General features: G+C 38.8%; 1 long non-coding RNA gene across 5 annotated transcripts in view; it reads left to right on the forward strand.

Annotated features, from left to right (window-relative positions):
• The window catches only part of LOC114904153, a 199,460-nt gene that overhangs the window by 9,130 nt on the left and 168,641 nt on the right, over positions 1 to 21,689 (forward strand). For all 5 annotated transcript variants that reach the window (XR_003795870.1, XR_003795867.1, XR_003795868.1 and 2 more), the window contains exon 3: positions 984 to 1,068. This is a non-coding gene — a long non-coding RNA (uncharacterized LOC114904153). The remainder of the gene's footprint in view (positions 1 to 983; positions 1,069 to 21,689) is intronic.

Raw genomic sequence — 21,689 nt, forward strand, 5'->3', positions numbered from 1 at the left:
AGCTATGCTCCAGGCTGCAGGTCTGTTCCTGTGGCTTTTATTTGGGGGGCCAGGAACCTTCAGTCTTCAAGAAAGCCTTCTATGTACATGGTCACCACAGATGTACAATGCCCTGAGGTAGGGTTTCTATTTGCTTATTTCTTTGTTTACTTATTTATTAATAAAATAAGGGAAAGGGTGAATTGCAAATCATGTTGCCTCAATATAAATCAGGATGACATGACACAGAAGATCCTTTGAGTAGGAACGCAAAGCCAGGTGACCAGGACTATGGAAGTTACCCCATACCCACCCTATCATTTGCAGAAATCTTGTATATGTAGAATGGTTGGCCTTTCTCCATCCATACATTGAGCATTCACATCAATCCTTTTTCTTTTTTAAGGGAAAAGAAACTCCAGCTTATATCTATGTTACATGTGAGCTTTGAGACCAGTAAAATTATTCACTCTGATCCTGCCTATAGGTAATGAGCCCACATTCTTGAGCCCATCTCATTTTATACAATCATTTTGGTTTTCCAAATAAAAAATCACTTGATTGGTTCTCACACAATCACTCCTACTTGAGCCCTTAGATGAGTCAATTTCCTATCCAGCCTTTTAGTGTCACCTCTGCCTCCATAAGTATATCTGGCAAAGAAAGGGAGAGACTTTTTTTCTTCTAAATGATGTGAACTATTGAATCTGAAAGTTCAGCTTCTTTTTTTTTTTTCTGCTTCTTTTACAGGCTCTACTAGGGGACTCAAAAAACAAAAACAAAGCGAAAACCCAAAGCTCAGTGTATGTCTCAGTTTTTCACCACCTTTTTGCTGCTTGCTAAGCTCAAAGTAGTTCTTTTTTAGATTTGAACATTTGCAAGTTGGCAGTTTTTAATAAGTGTATCATCCATACCGTCATTTTTAGACAACTCACCCACCCTAATCATTTCTTTTCCCCAAATGGAAGCTTATTTTCTGTTTGATTTCCTTTTTGTTTTTGCAGAAGAATCCTTTGCCTGATCTGAGAAAGAGAAAATGGGAAGTGCTAATGCTCTTTTTCTTCACAATGAGGCAGGGACAAAGAGACGGTAAAGTATATTTTTTAAAAAAGGAAAGGAAATAGATTGATCCCTTGAGTTGATCACTTCCACCCTGAAGGATATCCCTGAGTAGCTCAGCTCTGCATGACTTTGTTATTGTTCCCATATTCCTTTCTTACTTTTCTTATGGAGAGAAGGGGATGGGGAAAACAATTTTGGTCCTTTTTCCTCATTATTGTCCCCTTTTCTCCTATAGCTGGCTCTTCCGGGGCTGCCTGCTCACAAGAGTGGACTTCTCTTTCTTGCTGTTGCTCTTTCAAAGGATAGTTGTGTGTTGAAGAAAATATTGTATTAGGTTCTGGTTGGTTAGAATTGAATTAACCAGCTGAGAAAACTGCTGCTTGCAATCAGTTAGCTTTTAGATCTGAGGATTCCTTATTCATACTGTTACCGACCCAGGTTCTTGGACTCTAATCAATAGAAATTGTTAAGAGGCCAGACGAGAAATTCAGGCAAGGCTTTATTGGGACTTGTGCTGCAGCACGAGGGTGCGAAAACAAGTAACAGGTTCCCTTGCTCGGTTCCTGACAGGGGAGGTGGTGGGGAGCAAGCTGGCTGCTTAAATGGGGTGAGGGTAGGGGTGGAAGGGGGGGTTGCGCCAGAGGGGCAGCATAGGTGGTCTGCCCACCCCTTTGGTGGTGCTGTGTGCAGGGATCATGCGCAGTGCTCTGCTTTTGCTCCTGGCACCTCAGAAGTGGCAGTTTGGGTTTTGGTCTTTTTGTATCTTATTGTTCATAATTTGCCCCAGCTGTGCATGCATGCAGTTATTATTAGTCCCTGATAGTTTCTTTGTATTCTGTTGCTGGAGGAGAGGTTTGTCCAGGTGCAAGCACTGCAATAAAGGGTCCCAGGTCCCAGCCTATCTCAATATGAGCGTAGAATTTTGAAGCCACAAGATATTTAGAGATTGTCTTTTCCAACCACCTTGTTTTATAGATGAAGTTCCAGAGAAGTTGAAGTCTTTCCTCAGGTCAGACAGCTAGTTATCGGTAATACTGGGACTTAGAGCCCAGTTGTCTTAATTCTATTCTTTCCCTTACATTTGATTTAATTCTACAGTCTAGATTACAATTAAAGACACAGACTTATTAAAGTTAATCATTAACCTCTAAAGTGGCAGATTGAGTTTTAATAGAGAGAACACTAAAATTCTCGGTAGGGATAATAAGGAGGCAATCAGGAGAGGATAAAACTGCTCAAGAATAAAACAACTTCCCAGCTTCTCGCTTTTGGTGGAAATATATCTAACAAGAAAGTTTATTCCAAGGCATGCAAATTTAAAGAAAAGGGGTTAGACACAAGAGCAGAAAATGACTGTCAAAGCTAAGTTGGAAAAATTTTCCCGTATCATTCTGGGAGCCTCCAGAACAAAGAAACGCAATGTCATTAACAAAGGAAGGAGGATTGGAAAGGGCTCAGTGTTTTTACACTTAAAACGTATCCTTTCTTCTTTCCAGGTTTATACATATGATTTTGGAGGTGGAAATTTCTTACACAACAACACAGTCTCTTTCCTTTAGTCCTATAACAGTAACGCTGAATTTAAATAACGCTAATCTTCAAAAAGTCCACGGTACCTTTCAGATATTTTTGAGTTGCTTGACTCCTTCTTCCTTGCAAGGTCCCCCCTGTATAGCTCAGCTCTGCATGGACTTTTAATTTTTTCTCCCATATTTCTTTCTGACGGCAACCTTCTCCTATGGTGAGAAAGGGCTGGGAAAAGTGATTTCTGTCCTTTTCCTCACAACTTCCTTCGCGAGTAGGGGCAGTAGTTGAGAACCAATAGTTGTGAGTAAAGGTTGTGAAGCAGGAGTGGGGTGTTGTGAAAATATTGATTGTTTAGGGCTTAAATATTCTCCCAAAGGAAGAAAACGTTGGCCCCCTAAATTGAGGAAATTATATGACGTTGAGTGGTCAGATTGGTGGGAGGGAAAGAGTTGGCATGAGTAGCCATAGATAAATCTGGAGATAGAGGCAGGAGTTAACGTTTCTAGACATTATTGGAGGAAATGTGCCTTTTTTGACGTTTTTTTCCACAAGACCCGGAGTAATGGTGCCCAAGTAGAGAACTTCCAGAGAGGCTCCCTTCTTGCATCACCAAACCTGTTGTCTCCTCCCTCCCACCTCCCCTCCCTTCCTCCCCTGCTTTCTTCTTTCCTTCCATCCTTCATTGAATCTTTTTTCCTTTATCTCTAAGATTGTTAAATATGTGTTTTAATGTTTATAGACCCTTTTGATTTTATTTTAAATAGTATTTAATTTAAAAATTTAATAATAATAACTGTTAATACTGGCGACCTTTTTATTTTTTACTGAAGTATAGTTGATTTACAGTGTTGTGTTATTTTCAGGTGTACAGCACAGTGATTTGGTTTTATATCTATCTGTCTGTCTGTCTATCTATCTACTCTTTCAGATTCTTTTCCCTTATAGTTTATTACAAAATACTGAGTATAGTTCCCTGTGCTACACAGTGAGTCCTTGTTGGTTATCTATTTTATATATAGTAGTGTGTATATGTTAATGCCAAACTCCTAATTTATCCCTCCCCCCTACCTTTCCCCTTTGGTAACCAGAAGTTTGTTTTCTTTATCTGTAGGTCTATTTCTGTTTTGTAAATAAGTTCTTTTTTTTTTTTAAATTTAGATTCCACATATAAGTGATATCACATGATATTTGTCTTCCTCTGCCTGGCTGACTTCACTTAGTATGATAATCTCTGAGTCTATCCATCCATGTTGCTGCAAATGGCGTTATTTCATTCCTTCTTATGGTTGAGTAATATTCCATATTCCATTTTGTGTATGTGTGTGTGTATATATATATACACACACACATACACACACACATATATATATATATATACCTCCTTTTATTGAGCATGTCTGTAGTGTCTTTTTATATATTTAATCATCACCACAAAACTATCCATAACTGTTCTTCCCTCCATTTTACAGATGAGGATATAGAGGTTAGAGAGGTTAAATCACTTAGATTACTTCTGTCAAAGAGGCATTAATTGGAAGAGCTGAGACTTCAACACATGCTTTCCTGATTTGAAAGGCTGTTTTCTAGACTTTATTATGTTATCAACAGCTGACCCCTCCCTCTCTATTCTCTACCCCATACCCTCTCCAAAATCCCTGGAACTCAAATGTCTGCCCCCTATATGATTTCCACATTTAGCCTCAAAGTTTCTAGCAAAGAATCACACTGTGAGAATGTATTTACCTTTAATAATAGAGGTGGAGCTGTGCTCATGACCATGTCTATATGTTAAGGGTTTGCCGTGCAAAGGAAGAGATGCTTTCATCAGTTGGAGAGTAAGATTCTAGGTTTGTTAGAGAAGAATAAGGAAGACATCAATTCATTCAATTTATTCCACAGGCAGTTATTGTTGGTGAATCTGTCGCCTTCAGAAAAGAAAGGACTCTACTTGAAAATAAAACTACCCAAACAGTCCTCCCCTTTCTTACTTCCAAGTGTTTGTTAACTGAATTTTGTTTCAAAATACTTTGTTTTTTTAAATGGAAAAGAATCTCAGTATCAAGGGGTCCTGGATCAACAACTCTGATGGAAACTCAGTCTTCTATTTATTCTCAGCAGGGAATAAAACACTAGGCTAAAGAATTTAATTCCCACCCCTGTACGCCTTGCACTCCTCTCTCCCCACCCAGCCCCACCATCTAAATGCTTTTGCCCTAGTTGTGCAGGGCATGAGAGAGACTTGCAGGTAGCCACAGTGAAGTGTGCTGTTTAGCAAAAGCTCTGCTTGTTAGGCAAAGTGGTCCTTTTCTCTTTGTCAGTCTCTAGTGAAAAGAGAAGTACATGAAGCGAAACACACCTCTTTGCTCCCTCAGTGATTGATTCCTGTACTTTTGACAGTTGTGATTATATGCCTGGGGGGTCTCTCCGGTATACCACAAGTCCTGTGTTTGAACTCCAGGTACCTGGAACCCTCACCCTCATGGCAGCAGGAGTTTGCTTGGTCAGTCCTGAAATGTTTTGTACATTATAACTTTTGGCAGTGGTTGATATAAAGGAAACAGAATAGAGACAAAACTCATCAAGTTTAATTTTATTCCAGACTTTAGATGGAATTTCACTACTGAATTCCAGAGGTTAGAAGGCCAGAGCTAGTTCCCATGCCTGCTAGTCTTTGTGGAAAGTATAGTAATTAAGATAGCATTGTGAAAATGACTGCTGTGCTATTTGCCTGGCTTTATCTAGAATACAATTAATGATAATAAACGCTATTTATTGAGTAACTACTCTGTGTTAGGTTTACAAATATTATTTCTCTGAATCTTTACAATAACTCTGTGAGGTCGGTAACTTTTACCCTCTTTATGTATAAGAAAACTGAGGCTCAGAGTAGTTGGAAAATTTCCCCAAAGTCACGTAGAAAGACTAGGAGGCAAAAGCCCATGGATCCTTTTTCAGTATACCCACTACACCCATATAAGAATATCGTAAAGGCAACCCCAGACTTGCTATCGTTTCATCTGTAAAAACTTTAGTATGTATCTCTAAGAGTTATGGAATCTCCCTTTTAATACCACCTCTTTTCTTAGATAAAATAGAGCGTACCATTCACACTATTCCACAACTTGCACCTTTCTCTTAACATATCCTAGAGACCACTACATGGCAGTATATAGAGATTTCTTCATTCCTTATTACAGTTGCATAGTATTCCATTTGTGGATATACCTTATGTTATTAAACCAGTCTTGTATTAGTGACATTTGAGTTGTTTACAGTCTTTTTCTGTTACAAATAATAGTCTTGCACACAAATTATTTAATAATTTTGCCACATTATTTTGGGGATAATTATTTAGAATTGGAATTGCTAGTTCAAAAGGTATATCACTAAGAACATTTTTGTCAAGAGGAATTTGAATTTAATATACATTTAATTTGAGTTTAGTATGATATGTTTATGTAGGTTTCCCTCATTTTGTGTGTAGTTAAATTACTGCTAGCTGTCCCAGTGTCAGATTGCCTTCCAGGAGGAGTCCCCCTACCTAATGTGCCAACTCGCCTGTACCATGGCACCAAGTTTCAGGAACCAGTACAATACCCTCATTAGGCAGTAACAACAGGGATATCATTGACAAATTAGTTAATATTAAGAAGTGTCATAAATCCAAAGTATTTATGACTAGTCACTGTAAAAAGTTACTAATGAAGGGTCGTGAGGTTGAAAGAAAATTTTATAAACTATCTGTTGTTAAAACACAAATTTTGATCAACCATGTTAAAGGAAAGCTGAAGTTATTTTTTCTCACTTTAGGAAGAAACTTTTTTTTAACAAAATTATTTTCCTATCAAGAGATAAAGATTGTGCAGGCAAAAAATGTAGGAAAAATTGTTATAGATGTGTGTCAGGCCAATAAATTAATAAAAATACTAAGCATCTTAAAAATTTTGTTCTGTTTGATGAATTTGTGAGCTTTTTAATATTTGTGACTTATCACTTCCCTTTTAATTTTAAATAAATATATATTTATTTATTTCTCTTTTTAAAACTTTTTTAAAAAACATCTTTATTGGAGTATAATTTCTTTACAATGGTGTGTTAGTTTCTGCTTTATAACAAAGTGAATCAGCTATACATATACATATATCCCCATATCTCCTCCCTCTTGCATCTCCCTCGCACCCTCCCTATCCCACCCCTCTAGGTGGACACAAAGCACCGAGCTGATCTCCCTGTGCTATGTGGCTGCTTCCCACTAGATACCTATTTTACACTTGGTAGTGTACAGACATCCATGCAACTCTCTCACTTTGTCCCAGCTTACCCTTGCCCCTCCCTGTGTCCTCAAGTCCATTCTCTGTGTCTGCATCTTTATTCCTGTCCTGCCCCTAGGTTCTTCAGAACCATTTTTTTTTGGGGGGGGGATTCCATATATATGTGCTAGCATACGATATTTGTTTTTCTCTTTCTGACTTACTTGACTCTGTATGACAGTCTCTAGGTCCATCCACCTCACTACAAATAGCTCAATTTCGTTTCTTTCTATGGCTGAGTAATATTCCATTGTATATATGTGCCACATCTTCTTTATCCATTCAGCTTTTGATGGACACTTAGGTTGCTTCCATGTCCTGGCTATTGTAAATAGCACTGCAATGAACATTGTGGTACATGACTCTCTTTGAATTATGGTTTTCTCAGGGTATATGCCCAGTAGTGGGATTTCTGGGTTGTATGGTAGTTCTATTTTTCGTTTTCTGAGGAACCTCCATACTGTTCTCCATAGTGGCTGTATCAATTTACATTCCCACCAATGGTGCAAGAGAGTTCCCTTTTCTCCACACCCTCTCCAGCATTTATTCTTTGTAGATTTTTTGATGATGGCCATTCTGACTGGTGTGAGGTGATACCTCATTGTAGTTTTGATTTCCATTTCTCTAATGATTAGTGGTGTTGAGCATCCTTTCATGTGTTTGTTGGCAATCTGTATAGCTTCTTTGGAGAAATGTCTGTTTAGGTCTTCTGCTCATTTTTGGATTGAGTTGTTTGTTGTTTTTGATATTGAGCTGCATGAAATGTTTTTATTTTTTGGAGATTAATCCTCAGTCTGTTGCTTCTTTTGCAAATATTTTCTCCCATTCTGAGGGTTGCTTTTTCGTCTTGTTTATAGTTTCCCTTGCCGTGCAAAAGCTTTTAAGTTTCATTAGGTCCCATTTGTTTATTTTTGTTTTTATTTCCATTTCTCTAGGAGGTGGGTCAAAAAGGATCTTGCTGTGATTTATGTCATAGAGTGTTCTGCCTAAGATTTCCTCTAAGAGTTTGATAGGGTCTGGCTTTACATTTAGGTCTTTAATCCATTTTGAGTTTATTTTTGTGTATGGTGTTAGGGAGTGTTCTAATTTCACTCTTTTACATGTAGCTGTCCAGTTTTCCCCGCACCACCTATTGAAGAGGCTGTCTTCTCCATTGTATATTCTTGCCTCCTTTATCAAAGATAAGGTGACCATATGTGCGTGGGTTTATCTCTGGGCTTTCTATCCTGTTCCATTGATCTATATTTCTGTTTTTGTGCCAGTACCATACTGTCTTGATTACTGGAGCTTTGTAGTATAGTCTGAAGTCATGGAGCCTGATTCCTCCAGCACCGTTTTTCTTTCTCAAGATTGGTTTGGCTATTCAGGGTGTTTTATGTCTCCATACAAATTGTGAAATGTTTCCTTCTAGTTCTGTGAAAAATTCTATTGGTAGTTTGATAGGGATTGCATTGAATCTGTAGATTGCTTTGGGTAGTAGAGTCATTTTCACAGTGTTGATTATTCCAATCGAAGAACATGGTGTATCTCTCCATCTATTTGTATCATCTTTAATTTCTTTCATCAGTGTTTTATAGTTTTCTGCATACAGGTCTTTTGTCTTCCTAGGTAGGTTTATTCCTAGGTATTTTATTCTTTTTGTTGCAGTGGTAAATGGGAGTGTTTCCTTAATTTCTCTTTCAGATTTTTCATCATTAGTGTAGAGGAATGCAAGAGGTTTCTGTGCGTTAATTTTGTATCCTGCTACTTTACCAAATTCATTGATTAGCTCTAGTAGTTTTCTGGTGGCATCTTTAGGATTCTCTATGTATAGTATCATGTCATCTGCAAACAGTGACAGTTTTACTTTTTCTTTTCCGATTTGTGTTCCTTTTATTTCTTTTTCTTCTCTGATTACTGTGGCTAAAAATTCCAAAACTATGGTGAATAATAGTGGTGAGAGTGGGCAACCTTGTCTTGTTCCTGATATTAGTGGAAATGGTTTCAGTTTTTCACCATTGAGAATGATGTTGGCTGTGGGTTTGTCATATATGGCATTTATTATGTTGAGGTAAGTTCCCTCTGTGCCTACTTTCTGGAGGGTTTTTATGATAAATGGGTGTTGAATTTTGTTGAAAGCTTTTTCTGCATCTATTGAGATGACCATATGGTTTTTCTCCTTCAATTTGTTTATATGGTTTATCACATTGATTGATTTACGTATATTGAAGAATCCTTGCATTCCTGGGATAAAGCCCAGTTGATCATTGTGTATGATCCTTTTTTTAAAATTTTTTTTCTTTTTTTCGGTGTATGATCCTTTTAATGTGCTGTTGGATTCTGTTTGCTAGTATTTTGTTGAGGATTTTTGCATCTGTGTTCATCAGTGATATTGCCCTGTAGTTTTCTTTCTTTGTGACATCTTTGTCTGGTTGTGGTACATCAGGGTGATGGTGGCCTCATAGAATGAGTTTGGGAGTGTTCCTCCCTCTGCTCTATTTTGGAAGTTTGAGAAGGATAGGTGTTAGCTTTTCTCTAAATGTTTGATAGAATTTGCCTGTGAAGCCATCTGGTCCTGGGCTTTTGTTTGTTGGAAGATTTTTAATCACAGTCACAATTTCATTGCTTGTACTTGGTCTGTTCATATTTTCTGTTTCTTCCTGGTACAGTCTGGGAAGGTTATGCTTTTCTAAGAATTTGTCCATTTCTTCCAGGTTGTCCATTTTATTGGCATAGAGTTGCTTGTAGTAATCTTTCATGATCCTTTGTATTTCTGCAGTGTCAGTTGTTGCTTCTCCTTTTTCATTTCTAATTCTGTTGATTTGCGTCTTCTCCCTTTTTTTCTTGATGAGTCTGGTTAATGGTTTATCAGTTTTATCAGCAAACCAGCTTTTAGTTTTATTGACCTTTAGTATCATTTCCTTCATTTTTTTTCATTTATTTCTGATATGATCTTTATGATTTCTTTCCTTCTGCTAATTTTGTTTATTTTTGTTCTTCTTTTTCTAATTGTTTTAGGTGTATGTTTAGGTTGTTTATTTGAGATGTCTCTTGTTTCTTGAGGTAGGATTCTATTGCTATAAACTTCCCTCTTAGAACTGCTTTTGCTGCATCCCATAGGTTTTGGGTTGTCCTGTATTCATTGTCATTTGTTTCTAGGTATTTTTTGATTTCCTCTTTGATTTCTTCAGTGATCTCTTCCCTGTTTAGTAGTATATTGTTTAGCCTGTATGTGTTTGTATTTTTTACAGATTTTCTCCTGTAATTGATATCTAGTCTCATAACGTTGTGGTTGGAAAAGATACTTGATATGATTTCAGTTTTCTTAAATTTACCAAGGCTTGATTTGTGACTCATTATATGATATATCCTGGAGAATGTTCGATGAGCCCTTGAGAAGAAAGTGTATTGTGTTGTTTTTGGATGGAATGTCCTATAAATATCAATTAATTCCATCTTGTTTAATGTATCATTTAAAGCTTGTGTTTCCTTATTTATTTTCATTTTGGATGATCTGTCTATTGGTGAAAGTGGGGTGTTAAAGTCTCCTAGTATGACTGTGTTACTGTTGATTTCCCCTTTTATGGCTGTTAGTGTTTGCCTTATGTATTGAGGTGCTCCTATGTTGGGTGAATAAATATTTACAGTTGTTATATCTTCTTCTTGGATTGATCCCTTGATCATTATGTAGTGTCCTTCTTTGTCTCTTGTAATGGTCTTTATTTTAAAGTCTATTTTGTCTGATATGAGAATTGCTTCTCCAGCTTTCTTTTGTTTTCCATTTGCATGGAATATCTTTTTCCATCCCCTCACTTTCAGTCTGTATGTGTCCCTACATCTGAAGTGTGTCTCTTGTAGAGAGCATATGTATGGGTCTTGTTTTTGTATCCATTCAGCCAGTCTGTGTCTTTTGGTTGGAACATTTAATCCATTTACATTTAAGGTAGTTATCGATATAATGTTCCTATTACCATTGTCTTGATTGTTTTGGGTTTGTTATTGTAGGTGTTTTCCTTCTCTTGTGTTTCTTGCCTAGAGAAGTTCCTTTAGCATTTGTTGTAGAGCTGGTTTGGTGGTGCTGAATTCTCTTAGCTTTTGCTTACCTGTAAAGTTTTTAATTTCTCCGTCAAATCTGAATGAGATCCTTGCTGGGTAGAGGAATCTTGGTTGTAGGTTTTTCTATTTCATCAGTTTAAATATGTCCTGCCACTCCCTTTTGTCTTGCAGAGTTTCTGCTGAAAGATCAGCTGTTAACCTTATTGGGATTCCATTGTGTGTTATTTGTTGCTTTTCCCTTGCTGCTTTTAATACTTTGTATTTAATATTTGGTAGTTTGATTAATATGTGTCTTGACATGTTTCTCCTTCGATTTATCCTGTATGGGACTCTCTGTGCTTCCTGGACTTGACTGACTATTTCTTACCCATATTAGTTAAGTTTTCAACTATAATCTCTTCCATTATTTTCTCAGTCCCTTTTTTTCCCCCTTCTTCTTCTGGGTCCCCTATAATTTGAATGTAGGTGTGTGTAATGTTGTCACAGAGGTCTCTGAGATTGTCCTCAGTTCTTTTCATTTTTTTTCTGTATTCTGCTCTGCGGTAGTTAGTACCACTATTTTATCTTCCAGGTCACTTATCTGTTCTTCTGCCTCAGTTATTCTGGTCTTGATTCCTTCTAGAGAATTTTTAATTTCATTTATTGTGTTGTTCATCACTGTTTGATTGCCCTTTAGTTCTTCTAGGTCCTTGTTAGATGTTTCTTGTATTTTCTCCATTCTGTTTCCAAGATTTTGGATCATCTTTACTCTTACTACTCTGAATTGTTTTCCAGGTAGACTGCCTTTTTCCTCTTCATTTGTTTGGTCTGGTGGGTTTTTACCTCACTCCTTCATCTGCTGTGTATTTCTCTGTCTCCTCATTTTACTTAACTTAATGTGTTTGGGGTCTCCCTTTCGCAGGCTGCAGGTTTGTAGTTCCCATTGTTTTTGGTTTCTGCTCCCAGTGGGTACGGTTGGTTCAGTGGGTTGTGTAGGCTTCCTGGTGGAGGGGACTGGTTCCTGTGTTCTGGCGAATGAGTCTGGATCTTGTCTTTCTGGTGGGCAGGGCCACGTCCGATGGTGTGTTTTGTGGTGTCTGTGAACTTATTATGATTTTAGGCAGCCTCTGTGCTAATTGGTGGGTTTGTGTTCCTGACTTTCTAGTTGTTTGGCATAGGGTGTCCATCAGTGTAGCTTGCTGGTCATTGAGTGGAGATGGGTCTTAGTGTTGAGATGGAGACCTCTGGGAGAGCTTTCTCCTTTTGATATTATGTGTAGCCGGGAGGTCTCTGGTGGACCAGTGTCCTGAACTGGGCTCTCCTACCTCAGAAGCTCAGTCAGGCCTGACACTTGGTCAGAGCATCAAGACCCTGTCAGTCACATGGCTTAGAAGAAAAGGGAGGAAAAAGAAAGGAAGAAAGGAAGGAAGGAAGGAAGGAAGGAAGGAAGGAAATAAGGAAGAAAATAAAATAAAGTTATTAGAATAGAAAAAAATTATTAAGAATATAAAAATAAAAAAGTAATGAAAAAAAGGAAAGAGAGAATGAAAGAAGAGAGCAACCAAGCCAAAAAAACAAATCCATCAATGATAACAAGCACTAAAAACTATACTAAAAAAAAATTTAAAAAACAACATAAAACCCCCCCAGAGGCATAGTCAGAACCTTAGGATAAATGGCAAAAGCAAAGCTATACAGACAAAATCACACAAAGAAGCATACACATACACACTCACAAAAAGAGAAAAAAGAAAGGAAAAAATAAAAAATAAAAAAAGGAAGAGAGCAGCCAAATCAATAAACATGTCTACTAGTGATAATAAGCTCTAAATACTAAGCTAAGTGAAACATAAAACCAGAAACAAATTAGATGCTAAAAGCAAACCCAAAGTGTACAGTTGCTCCCAAAGTCCACCGCCTCCATTTTGGGATGATTCATTGTCTATTCAGGCATTCCACAGATGCAGGGTACATCAAGTTGATTGTGGAGATTTAATCTGCTGCTCCTGAGGCTGCTGGGAGAGAGTTCCCTTTCTCTTCTTTGTTCACACAGCTCCTGGGGTTCAGCTTTGGATTTGGTCCTGCCTCTGCATGTAGGTCACCTGAGGGCGTCTGTTCCCACCCAGACAGGACGGGGTTAAAGGAGCGGCTGATTAGGGGGCTCTGGCTCACTCAGGCTGGGGGGAGGGAGGGGCATGGAATTGGGGCAAACCTGTGGTGGCAGAGGCCGGCATGACGTTGTAATGTCCTGAGGCATGCCGTGCGTTCTCCCGGGGAAGTTGTCCCTGGATCACGGGACCCTAGCTCTGGTGGGCTACACAGGATTCTTGGTGGCTTCAGCAGGAGCCTTAGCGTTTCATGCCCGTCTCTGGTGTCCACGCTGTTAGCCATGGCTCGCACCCGTCTCTGGAACTCATTTAGGCAGTGCTCTGAATCCCTTCTCCTCATGCACCCAAAAACAGTGGTCTCTTGCCTCTTAGGCAGGTCCGGAGTTTTTCCCGGACTCCCTCCAGGCTAGGTGTGGCGCACTATCCCCCTTCAGGCTGTGTTAATACAGCCAACCCCAGTCCTCTCCCTGGGGTCTGACCTACGAAACCCGAGCCTCAGATCCCAGCCCCCACCCGCCCCAGAGGGTGAGCAGACAAGCCTCGGGCTGGTGAGTGCTGGTCGGCCCCGATCCTCTGTGCAGGAATCTCTCCGCTTTGCCCTCTGCACCCCTGTTGCTGCACTGTCCTCTGTGGCTCTGAAGCTTCCCCCCCACCACCCACCCCCCAGCTCTGCCAGTGAAGGGGCTCCCTAGTGTGTGGAAACTTCCTCCTTCACAGCTCCCTCCCTGAGGTACAAGCCCTGTCCCTATTCTTTTGTCTCTGTTTTTCCTTTGCCCTATCCAGGTATGTGGGGAGTTTCTTGCTTTTGGGGAAGTCTGAGATCTTCTGCCAGCTTTCAGTAGGTGTTCTGTAGGAGTTTTTCCACATGTAGATGTAGTTTTGATGTATTTGTGGGGAGGAGGGTGATCTCCACGTCTTACTCCTCTGCCATCTTGAATGCGCCCCCCTGAATATTTATTTCTAACTTTATAATTTTATGTTCTTGTCTTAAATATGGCTCCCCAAATTTCATAGGCTTCAGACCATACATAACTCCTATTTCCTTAGCTGTTGGGGTGATATATCCACTGACTTTCAATAATGAACCAGGCAATTATAGACAGGGTTCTGGAAGGAAATATACTCCTGTCTTAGGAGGCTTTGCAAGTCATGGCAGTAGGTTATTATATATAATCCTCTGTGGAAATATTTTCCTGAAGAGGGTTATACACTGAGACACCTAGCAGTAAATCCTTGAGGAAAATAATACAACTGAAAGAGTTGCACTGTGTTTTCTTACTACGTGGAAATGCATTTACCCTTTCCCAAAATAAACACCACAAAAGTCCCATCCAATCACAGCATTGACTCAGAGTCCAGGATTTTCTGAACATGTTACATCAGCTCCAGATGTGATTCTTGACTGAGAAAATTATAAACAAAAGCAAAAACCAAACAAAACAATCCCAAACCACCACCAAAAAAGATGAGTTATCAGTAACTCCGTCCTTCAGCATATTTTCATGGAGTAGGGACAGGATAATTTCAATAAATATTCCCATTTGGCAAGAGAAAAAGTGAGAGGCACACAGCTGTCACTGGCCCCTAGCAATTGTAAAATATTGCTGGATATACATTTTGAGGATGCCTATCCTGGGGGTAGGGAATGTTTCTTGTGTCTTCTCTCTCTCTCTCTACCTCCCCCCTTTTTTTCCTTGTTTTGTCATTCTAAAAATTTACCAATCTTTGAACATTTCAAAGAAGGAGCTTTTGGATTAATTGATTTTCTCTATTTTTTTAATCCATTTCTATCTCATTGATTTCCACTCATTATTTCCATACTTTGTTTAATTTGGATTTAAGTTGCTCTTATTCTAGTTTCCTGTGTTTGAAGTTTGGATTATTGGTTTTAGACCATTATCTTTTCTAATGTAAACCTCTCATGCCATATGTTTTCCTATAACAACTGTTTTAGTTGCATCCCTGAAATTTCAATACACTGTTTTAATTTTCATTCAGTTCTAAGTAATTTTTAATTTCCATATGATTTCTTTTTTCCTTCTTTTATTATTATTAATATTTTTAGTGAAGTATAGCTGATTTACAATATTAGTTTCAGGTGTACAACAAAGTGATTCAGTATTTTTATAGATTATATGTCATTTAATGTTATTACAAAATAATGGCTCTATTTCCCTGTGCTGTACAGTATATCCTTGTTGCTTATTTATTTTATATATAGTAGTTTGTATCTCTTAATCCCCTACCCCTATCTTGCCTCTCTCCCTTCTTTCTCCCCACTGGGTACCACTAGTTTGTTCTCTATGCATGTGAGTCTGTTTCTGGTTTGTTATATACATTTGTTTGTTTTATATTTTAGAGTCCACATATTTGGATTACAAATACTTGGAGGTTTTCCAGATACCTTTTTGTTGTTAGATTCTAGTTCAGTTCTATTGGGCCCAGATAACCTACTCTGAATGATTTCAGTTTTCCAGTTTATTTGAGACTTGGCCCAAAATGGAGTCTTTCACGGTGACTATCCCTTGTGTATTTGAGATGAATACATATTTTACTCTTCTTGGGTTGAGTTTCTATAAATGGCAGTTAGGTTAACTTGGTTCATAGTGTTGTTAAAATCATCTGTATACCTACTGATTCTTTTTTTTTTTTGGTCTTCTTCTTTTATGAGTTATAGAAAGAGGAATATTGATCCAGTATAATTATTTGTCTATATCTCTTTTCAGTTTTTAAGGTCTTTTTTTCCCATATGTTTTAAAACTCAGTAGATTAAAAATGTGAGAATTTAGGATTCTTGTGGGTTTCTTTTTTCATCATTGCAAAATGTTCCTCTTTATCCCTGGTATATTACTTGTTCTAAAGTCTACTTTGATATTATTATAGCCATACGAGCTTCTTTTTATCACTGCTTGAATGGCATGTTTTTCATCCTTTTGCCTTTAAGCTATCTATGTCTTTATATTTAAAGTGGATATTTTATATACAGCAATTTAGCTGGTTCTTGATTTTCTTAGGCTGTTTATTGATATGGCTTTGCCTGAATCTAACACCTTGCTGTATGTTTGCTATTTGTCTCACTGCTCGTTGTTCCATTTGACTTCTTTTCCTGTCTTTGATGGATTCACTGAATATTTTCTGTGCTTCCATTTTATCGCCACTCTTGGAATTTTGGGTATTCCTCTTTGCTTTAGTTTTTAGTGATTGCTCTGGGATTTACAATATACATCTTCGACTTATTACAATGTAATCTACCTTCAAATAATATTCTGGCAGTTTATGTCCGAAATATTACAACAGTTTACTTCTATTTTTTCCTTTTTGTCTTTGTACTACCGCTATCATATATTTTACTTCTACCCAAGTTATAAACCCTATAATTTATTATCACTACTTTTGCTTTAAACACCCAATTATATTTTAAAGAGTTTTGAAATAAGAAAAAGTCTTTTTTATAACTATGGAGCTTTTTGTTTGTTTGTTTGTTTTTGGTTTGTTTGACATTTTAATTGCATTGTCCATTTCTTGTCTGTTTTGAAGAGATTCAGAACTATAGCCGCACTGCCATCTTGCCCTCTATCCCCAAGTCATTTTCTAATCTATTCATATGTGCAGCCCATGTAACCTCTTAGGGGTGATGAGTTAATATGATGCACTTGTTGTTTGGAGTAATATTTCCTTTTATTTTCTCTCAAATGCTAATGTTTAAAAATGTGTGTGTGATCTGGGACAAATGACTGTTCTAAACTTAGATACCAATTTGTAAAATGGGAATCTGAAGGACAGTCTTTGTTGCCAAAGCTATTACAGAAATACCACAAACATTGTATAAATATTCAGCCCTTATGATACAATCGTATTTGGAAGTGTTGGCTAACTGCATAGGTTTTTATTTACTATAATACATGAATTCCTCACTTACCCAGAGGTCATTACTCTGGCAGCCTCTTCTACTTGGAACATTAGAGAAAATAATAAAGTAAAACAAGTGGTTTCTAAACAGCTGAATTAGATGTATCAAGGGCATTAAAAATAAATTTCATGTATTTTACTAAAAGGAGAACCCCTGACTCAACATGTGCTTGCTTTCATTAAAAATATCATTTTAACCAGCTGGGCTAATTGGTTTCCTTGCCTTCAGCAGAAGGAAGAGAGAGAGAGGTAGGGGTGGTAGGGAGAGACATGAGGAAGAATCACACACCTTGTGTAGAGGAAGGTATAATAACCGACGTTCGTATATTCCTTTAGACTGCAATCTCCTTTGGTACAGTTAACCGTGTCCTGTTCATCTGTGTTCTCCACACAGTCCCTGACACATGATATTCAGTAAACACTGTCTAAACAAACAAACATGTGACTAAGAGGCTGAGGGGACATAGAAGAACCACATGATGTTGAAGGAAGAATTTTAAAAAGGTAACACTTATAGGGTACTCTGCGATTAGGCAGAGTTCTTTCCACTACGCTGTACTGTGCATTGAGAACATTTCTATTTAGGGAAAATAGGAGCCAGCATGAAGCAATAGCTCACGTTGCTATCAGTGATGTATGATTCAGAAAATGTTACATTGTAGAACCTCTGTGAATATTTATTGCCTTCAACAATGATTTCTATTAAAACTTTCCAGCTTCCTTCCCTCCCCCTCCCCGCAACTAAATCTCCATTTCTATCTTTGGCTCTCTACCTAACAGTTTCACCTCTTCACATTGAAAAAATTCACTTATGCAACAAATGGCTCGATACCTGATAATGTCGCTAAAATGGTATGTTTTTGTACACAGAGTAGATGTTAGAAGTAATTCTTTGCTCAACAAATTTATGGAGAAAAAAATGCTCATAGTGATATATACATACCCATACCTTAAATTCTAAAAAATGCTATTCACCTTTAGTAAATGTGCACACTTTGTAAAGATGGGCAGATATTTCTGCTCTTTTTATGATGATCTAGTCCTTGATATGTATGTGTATGTGTGTACATGGCCCCAGGAACTCTGCAAAAAGTTATTGCCCTTCATATGTATGTGTATGTACGTGCATGTATGTGCCCCAGGAACTCTGCAAAAAGCTTTCATGGATTGTTATTTAATTCTCACCACACTTGAGAAAGTAGGATATCTAATCTTATACATGGGGAATTGAGACTTGCAGAGGTAAGTGTACAAAGTCCAAGTTTACAAATCCAGTAAATGACAGAGCTGGGATCTGAGTCTTTGTGGTCTGAATCCAAAACCTGCACTTTAGCATTCATGCTATACGCTTCCTCTTTCTCCCATCATCTCCAGAAATAAAGCAGTAAACAATAGCACAGTATCTGTTTTCATCACACTGAATAAAATATAGCTTTACTTTGCTGTCATTCAGTCATGACAGTGTCAGAGCTCTATTCAACTAACCCTTAGTTTGAGAAGAGAGTAGGAAAATATGTATATCTCTAGCCACAGTTTATTGATTTGATAATGCTCAGTTACTTCTCTCTCTCCCCTCCCTCTCCCTTTTTTTCTCTTGAATTTGATGGGTGTGTGTAGCTAAATCAGATAATTCATGAAGCATTATCTTCTAACTTGCCCCTATACAAGGTATCCCTATCTTTCTGGCTGTTCTGAATAATTTGGATAATTTCATTATTTTCTGATTTTCTTTTGGAAAAATTTGGTGCTCAGAATATCTTTCTATCCATGTAGATAACATGCATGAAACACACTTTTGGAACTATTTTCCTTCAAAGGGCCCAAAGAATAAAAACAAGCCATGCTGATTGTCATGGTTCTTGTGTAGCAACTGACAGGAAGATCCCAGTTTAATTTTCTTGGCGTCAAGATAGGAAACAAAATATGCCACCAATTTCTTTTCCTAAACAAAGCAGACCAGTATGTACACATGCCTGAGGGTCCTGGGACACAGGGATGCTTTGTATATGACTTTAATAAAAAACATGTTTTTCTTTTAAAATCTTCCATGAGCGAGGTGGGAATCAGGGAGTTGAGGAAGAGCAAAATATGGCTGCGTTGGGAATAAAGAAAAATGAGGAGAGTGAGAGCGAGAGTAGCTGATAAGATAAAATGCATTTAGGCTGTCTATCAGATGTTAGAAGCCGTGCCCTGCTGTTCTGAAATTGCCATTTTATGTTGCGTTTCTCGAAGGTGAGCTCAGAGTGCAGCCTTTAGTGTTCTCTTGGGAGAGAGCAAAGCAAGAATAAATATAGTAGTCCCAGCATATGCCCATGATTCCTTCCTGTTCTCAGTTTATCAAGATTATTGACATAGAGTTTTTAGACAAAAATGAGAGTAACGGTTTATTTTCTGATTATATTGCTTCTCTCTGCTTCTTCCCTCTGTTGCTTCTTGCTAGCCTGGTCTTTCTCCTAGAGGCTACCCATTTTGAGTATCATTAAGAATGTCAGTATCTGCTCTCCAATCCCTGCCTTGACCTTAATAGTTATATCTGAGAAACTGTTTTCTTGCCTTCTTTGGCTGGAGCAATCCCCGTCATTCTTTGAGCTTATTAATTTTCGCCCCTCTTGATAAGGACATTTTACAGGGCAATCATGACTCAGAGTGAGGAATGGAATATAAAGTTAGAACTCTATTTTTTTAAAGCAGTTAATCAGAGGGTGAGCAATCTGAAGTTGTTCCCTGACTGAAATGTTCGCATTTGATAGCTTTTCTACTCAGCTCCATTGTCAGCTGCCTCCGGGTGCTTCAAACAGTTCAGTAATGGCAGCACCTGGGTTGTGGTAATGGTCATGGTCCTGTTTCGATGGTTTGCTTTATAGTTTTTCCCAGTCTCAAATAGCCTGAATACAGGTGCAGTCTGAGGAAGCTAAATGCTCCTTTATTATATCTAGAAACACTTGAGATCTAAATGCCTATGAATTCCAGGTCTTAACCCTCTCACCTCCTTATGCTTGCCTTGTGGTTTTAACTAGACCCAAAAGAGCCCTTAAAATCTGTGATCTCCTTTGCTCATTGATCTGAAGAGAGGGTGACCTTGATAGAAAACTTCTGGTCTTTTGCAAGCAGTGTAGGTACTTAGAAGAAATTGCAGGCTCTCAGCTCTACTTTTATTCTAGGATCAGGTTGGCAGGCAGATCTGTTCATTCCCCTGCCCGTGACTTGACATCAAATCCTCCACCAGGAGGACCTCAACTCCCAATGGACAGGGGGGATGAGTGATGAATGAACCTTTTACTGGTTGTAAGAATGTACCCAGGACTTCCCTGGTGGCGCAGTGGTTAAGAATCCACCTGCCAATGTAGGGGACACAGGTTCGAGCCCTGGTGTAGGAAGATCCCACATGCAGCGGAGCAACTAAGCCCGTGCACCACAACTACTGAGGCTGCGCTCTATAGCCTGCAAGCCACAACTACTGAGCCCACGTGCCACAACTACTGAAGCCTGCACGCCTAGAGCCTGTGCTCTGCAACAAGAGAAACCACCGCAATGAGAAACCCGCACAGCGCAACTAGAGAAAAGACACTGTGCACAGCAACGAAGACCCAACACAGCCAAAAATAAATAAGTGAATGTATATTTAAAAAAAAAAAAAAGAATGTACCCAATACAGGATTTCTCCTTTGTTTTTCTAAAGTCCTTCTGCATTTTTCAGTCTACTTCTCTGAGCTAACCCAGGCAAAGAGAAAGATGATTAAGTCTCAGAAGAGGCATGAAATAGCCTGAAGCTATAGAGGAAAAAGTTTAGGGTGGACATTTTGAAAGATGAAGAGTAAGAGCAATTAGGTAGTGGAATGGAAGCCCCATCACTGCAGAGAGCCAAGGAAAGGTTAGATAAGATATTAACATTAATGAGATAGAGCAAAGCCCTGGAGAATAAAGGAGGCTTCACTGAAAGGAGGAGGATAGGAGGAAATGATAACAGCCAGACACAAGGAACGCTTTCCTTCCTGCTTCCCACATTGCAGTTTTCACAGGACAATTTTTTTGAGAGACAGTAAAACCTCTAGATGGCAATCCTAGGCTACCTGTTTAAGCTATGAAGATGATTCTTCATTTATTCAACACATACATTTTTCTTGCTCCTACTACATGACAGGCACTGAGTCAGGCTCCAAGAATACAACTAGGAAAAGACAGAAATGATACAATCTTGTAGGCAGGAAAGACAGAGCCATCAGAGTTATGGGCTAGTGACGCCCCGTGGAAGAGAGAGGAGAAAAATTGACGAATGATCCCAGAAGCTCAGAGTGCTTGGGAGAAGGCTTCGCCCTCCCTAGTGGGAGGCACTGTACTCAAACACAACTTCTTGTGGGACTAGGGTCTCCACCCTCCAGCAGCCTGCTTCTACCTTCTTGCAAGGTTGCCAGGTGCTGGCGGCTGGTACCCTGACGATTCTTTGAGGGCTGATACTCTCTCCCTGTTTTCCCACTGATAAGGTTGCTTTCCTGCTTGTACCATAAGAAGGTGGAAGAGCAGGAGGGCAGCGTCCCGTATCCCTCCCAGGACAGAAACCTTCTGTGTCCACAAGCTTCTCCCTTGCCCCGCAGGCTCTCTGAGGGATGATGAGAGAATGTGGGACAGTAGACTTCTCTTGGATGAGCCCCGGTTTGCAAGTTTCCCCGATAGATAGAGTCTACCCCTTAACTCCTGCTACGTGATTTGTCATTTGCCCCTCCTTCCTTTGCTGCAGCTCCACAGCCACTAAGTTACGTTGGATCAGCAGATACGTGTTGTG

The sequence above is a fragment of the Monodon monoceros genome, unplaced genomic scaffold (genome assembly GCF_005190385.1).
Source record: "Monodon monoceros isolate NGI ecotype Baffin Bay Population unplaced genomic scaffold, NGI_Narwhal_1 Super_Scaffold_21, whole genome shotgun sequence".
Classification (NCBI taxonomy): Eukaryota; Metazoa; Chordata; class Mammalia; order Artiodactyla; family Monodontidae; genus Monodon; species Monodon monoceros.